General features: G+C 52.2%; 1 long non-coding RNA gene across 1 annotated transcript; it reads left to right on the plus strand.

The window, feature by feature from the left end:
- Window positions 1-91: 91 nt before the first annotated feature.
- Window positions 92-3,999, plus strand: LOC121673424. Its single transcript, XR_006019212.1, has 2 exons — window positions 92-659; window positions 3,000-3,999. It is a non-coding gene; the product is annotated as an uncharacterized LOC121673424 (long non-coding RNA).
- The last annotated feature ends 1,144 nt before the right edge of the window (window positions 4,000-5,143 follow it).

The raw sequence follows: 5,143 nt of genomic DNA on the forward strand, positions 1-5,143 counted from the left end.
CAGCACTGCTTTCGCTTTTATTTCTTAGCGGGATGAAGCCTGGGGAGAGGGGAGGGGTGGTGGGGGAAGAGGGGGGGAAGGTTGGTTGTTTGTTTTTCTTTTTAATTCATGGTCATCCCAGCCCGAGGGCAGGGTGGGAACCATGATTGAAACCCACTAATGGCTCTGGCTGGTGGTGGGCAAAGGCGGCAGTGATTTATCACCTCCCCGTGCTGATAACTAGCAATAATTCTATTAAATATTCAGAGTGAGGCTTTGCAACACAATTATCAAACGGGGTTTGTTAGTGCAGAAATGCTCCTCGAGCACAGAAAGGGGCTGCGGGTGCAGGGAAGGGGCTCCTCTGCAAAGGGCAAAACCTGCCCAACTGTGTCACCCCGGCCTGGGGGACAGCTTACCCAGCTCGGAGGCTGGGGGTGGCCCCAGTTTCTGCAGGAGAAATCAGGGAAGTCATAAGGGGATTTTCCTCCTTTTCTCTTTTTATTTTTCTTTTGGTTCTTGCATCTCAGATCTCCCTTTGCTTCAAAGGCCGTAAGAGATTGTGACTCCACCAACCTTTTAAATGGAAAAGGGAACCCCGGTGGAAGCTGTTGTGAGGCAGGGCGGGGCTGTGTGAAGAGGGATGAAGGACACGGATGCTCAGAAGGCTCCAGATCAGGGTAAGAAGTGCTTGTGGAATTATCCTTTGAAATGTACACTTTGCAGGAAGGCCCCAGGGATCATCAGACTGAGGAGCTGGGCTGAGTTGCACCATCTGCTCGGGATTTAGGACAGGCAGAGCTGTGAAAGTATGAATTAAAAGTACAGAGTAGCAGGAAATAGTTTCCCCTTGCCCCATCTTTTGGAAGCAAAGCTGGGTGGCTGGTGCCACCCTCATGCTGTGGCGCTCCCTGTGCCAGGGCTGGGTCACTGGGGCCCAGCTGGGACCCTGAAACCCCGGACCTGTACCGTGGGCCTTGCTGCCCGACCCGAGCGTGGCTGCTCTGGCAAAGCTCAGGCACATCCCAGTTTTTGTATTCAGTTCTTGCTGCATCAGCTCCCCGTGGTCCTGCTACAGCAGCAGGCGAGGGGCCGATGCCCACATGAAGCCCTGCACCTGGGGGCTCTCCTGGTCACCACCTGCCTGCTACTTGCTCTGCAGTCCTGATTATGAGTTTAGGAGCTCCAGGAATGGATATATCATCTGTTTCTCATTGCATTCCCTTTCCTCTGAGTTGCTGAAGCCAGTGCGCTGAGAAATGCATTCCCTGACACCACACCAGGAGCACCAGCCTGCCAGCCCCTCCTCAGACATGCCAGGCACCCAGAGGGGCTGCACACTGGGGCAGTCCTGCCGTGCAGGTACCTGCCAGGGGAGGAAGGTGAGGTGGTGCAGCTGCAGGCAGGAGCTGTCCGTCACCTGCAGGACCCTGCTGCCCTCCAGACAGAGGCTATCCTTGTCCTCTGGAAATTTATAATCTTTATAATCCAAGATTTAGACTCTTCAAAGCTTTATGCCTGTCTTTAACCTGTAGCATATGCATAGTCTCAATGGGATTTCTCATCTGCTAAGAGTTAAGCACGTACATAAATCTCTGCAGGCTGGGGCCCAAGGCATTCCCACGCACAGCATTCCTGTGCTCACGGGTCATGGAACAGCCCGTGAACCCACTGCCTGAGCGTGTGTCAGCACGGGGGGCACGCCGAGCCCCTGGCACTTGTGCCAGCCTCCTGAGCATTTCCCAAGCAGTTTGGATGCTGTGGGGGTGTTTAACTTCTGACACCACCTTTGGCAAATCCACTCTCTGAGCCAGCACCTCCAGGAAGCGGGCAGGGGGATAACAGCCGGAGGTGAGCCAAGCGGGGAGCAGCCGTGTGCAGCTGCAGACAGCATTTGAGTCAGAGTGGGAGCAGAACAGAGCTCAGGACAGCGCTGGCGTGCCAGGTACTTGGCATGGAAAGGGAAGCATGCTGAAGGCTCGCGGTGCAGCAAGGCTCTCCCTTGCCTCCCTCCCCATGGACTGCTTGCTCACAGATGTGGCCAGGGCAGCGTGCGAGGACCCGGAGCAACGTGTGCAGCTGCTCCACTCCAGCCCAGCTCATCTAGTGCAGCCTGCAGCCTCCTGTGCGCAGGCACTCTCATGTAGATTTGTCACCAGGTGCTATCGAATCAGCTTCATTTTCACCAATGCAAGCTGGTCCAGTGTGACCCAGATGTAAGAAAGCAGCAGCTTTTTTGCAGACTGGTAGAACTGGTAAAGTGCATGCCAGCCGCAGTACATCCTCCTGACAGCCTGTGCTTATGGGGTGATTGTATGTAGCAGCACAGTTTTTTCAGGGCCTGGGCTATTAGATTCACTGCATCAATCTCCAGGCTTTTGTTTTCATGTTGTAATCTTTGCCATCAAATGACAAAAAAAGAGGAAATACACTTCACATTTAAAATCATCCCAGTGAAGCCCTTTCTTCCCCTTCATGTAATGTTGTTTTAACTCAGGTGATGTGACCTTCCACTAAACTCTTTCCACTTCATATCCGGTGTTTTCAATGGGAACAGATTAGTCCTCTTTAATTTGGGGTTAGAAAATCCAGGCAAAGCCATCAAGTGAGAAGCAGCATTTAATAAATGCCTCGTGTTCTGCAGCATTCAGTTTTCTGAGGGCAAAATTGCGTTCATTTCCCTGAAGCCTCACCTGCCCAGGCAGGCAGCCGTGGCCGTCAGCAGCCCCCGCACCGCGGCTCGGCCGCGCTCGCCGTGCGCCCGCAGTGCTCGGGTCAGCTGCTGTTTGTCAAAGCAGCCGCGGCCGCGGCCCCAGGCAAAGCGCTGAGCGAACACGGCACCCTCTGAACTGACCCGGGCACTTAGCCTTTCTGAGAAATATTTATGGAAAGGTCAGCAAATGCTTTGTGACAGGACGCTGGCACATCCCTAACCCTCTCCTCTCCCGCTCCCTGCCTCGCCCACGTGCCAGGCGCGGAGCAAACCAGGGCTGGAGCTCCCGCGACGTTTCCTCCTCCAGGTCGCACAGATGCCACTGCGAGCCCCTGTGCTGGGGACGTGGTTCTGGCCCTGTCCCGTCTGTTTCCAGGATGTTCCTGCATCAACCAGATGATTTCCCTTGTGCTCCCACGCCATCAGGGTTGTGCTGTGGGAAGCAAAGCCCTTCTCGCCGTGCCCTTTCCGGACTGGCCACAGCCTCTGATCCACAGTCCTCATCTCTGCATCACCACCTTCCCTCGGAGCTGAGGTCTGGGAGCTGTGCTTGGACAGGAATGAGCAGAACCTGTTACTGCAGTGCTGGCGAGGAGGCAGCACTGTGTGGGGTGACAGCAGGATGGCTCCGTGCGCTGACTGTGGCAGCGCCAGCTGCCTTTTCCTGATGGCACCAGGTACCTCAGGCTCCAGAGCCAACTGCAATTCCCCATCCTATCGCCAGTGGTTCCTGGATCAAACATGCTTTTGCTGTGCTTGCCGTGACAATGCCCAGGCAGCCCCAGCTCCCAGCACTGCTGCCCCATCTGCTGGCCCCGTCTTTGCCTCTCATCCCACTGTCAGCAGTGCCAACTGCCCAACCTGGCAGCTCCTACCTGTGAGGAAGCAGACAGACAGACAGACAGAGCAGCAACAGAAACCAATCACTCTAAACAGATTTACCAGCTAGAAAGTTTCTTGTGAGAAAATAGAGCAGTGAGGAGCACATGCTCCTGAGAAGGAAACAGGCTTACATCCCTGAGCTCTCCTGCCCTGGAATGGCCTGGGCTGCTAAGCAGATCAGAGCAAAACCCTCCTGTAGCTGGGTAATTCCGCCTCTTTCTGATAATCCGGTAACGCCATTAGTGGAGAGTCTGGCAGGAGGGAGCTGTGATGGGAAAGCACTGCACCTCCACACACATGGCAGATTAAAAAGGACTTAATCACAGAGCAGCCACAAAGTGCACTATGTGACATTATTCCTCTGAAATAAAATTTTACATACAGCCTATCTGAGAGCAGCACAAAATAAATACTTTTAAAATCTATGATTACTATAGGGTTGGTTTTTTTTTTTTTATTTTATATTGGTGGCTGAGTTCTGCTCTTGCTCCAAGGGATTAGAGGGATAATTCCATTACAATTTAGTAACAAGATTAAAAGAGCCAGTTATCCATTTATGGGGGTCTATGGAAACGAGCAGTGGCTTCTGGAGGTCTCGGGCTCTGGGTAGGTGTATCACTCACATCACAGACACATCCAAATCAGGTTAAGGCACAGGCAGGACATACCCGAGGTGAAAAGGTCTCTGTGGCCACCTGTCCTGGCTTTACTGGGACAAGTGTTCAGGGGTTCGCAGGGCGAAAGGACACAGATGGGGAGATGTCCTAGTGTGAAAGGTCATGGAGCAAAGGAGAAAGGCAGGAAGAACAAAGAGTGCTCTAGAGACAGAACCCTTAGAGCAAGGTCTGGGACACCAGGGTTTTGGCATCTGTCCTATTGCCACAGCTGGGATAGGAATTTGAGACAGCTTCCACGGCAAATTTAGTTTTGTCCTTTTCAGAAGCAAATTCCAAAATTCTTGAACACTTTTTTCTCCAAATTCTCTGTGATTTTCTGTCTGAAAATGAGCATGGTAGAAGGTGCAAACATGGGAGATGTGGAGGAAGGAAGCTCTTTAGCTGTATTCATGAGTGCCTTTGGGAATGCCCTGGTAGTGCTGGTCCAGCTCTGCCCCACAACTTGGAAATCCCAGTCTGAAACCCTCTCACAAGAAAATAACATTCCCGTCAAGCTGCATATGTGGGACTGGCATGAAACAACCCAGGGTTAGAAACTGGCCATCATAGTATTGTTGTGTGTATCCTCTGTACTGATTAACAGATTAATTGATATTTAATTGATAGCACTGTCAGAGCAGGACTTTAGCACATGCTGATTGTCCCACTGGCTGCTGCTAACAAGGCTGAAGAGCATTTAGTATAAATCCATAGGATTCATGCTTGCAAAAGATGCAGGAGCTGCTTTGGAGGCAGCAAAGACCTGAGTTCATGGAGTGCAATGACCAGTCACACTCAGCAAGGTCCTTCTCCTTGCTTTTAAAATAATTCTTGAGAGAAATTTATATTTAGCTGATAACTGGGGGTGTGTTCATTTGCCTGTCCCAGCATGGCACCGGACCCCGCACTCTTG

The sequence above is a fragment of the Corvus kubaryi genome, unplaced genomic scaffold, assembly GCF_017639235.1.
Source record: "Corvus kubaryi isolate FWS band 111438036 unplaced genomic scaffold, C.kubaryi_AGA036_p1.0 65414, whole genome shotgun sequence".
Classification (NCBI taxonomy): Eukaryota; Metazoa; Chordata; class Aves; order Passeriformes; family Corvidae; genus Corvus; species Corvus kubaryi.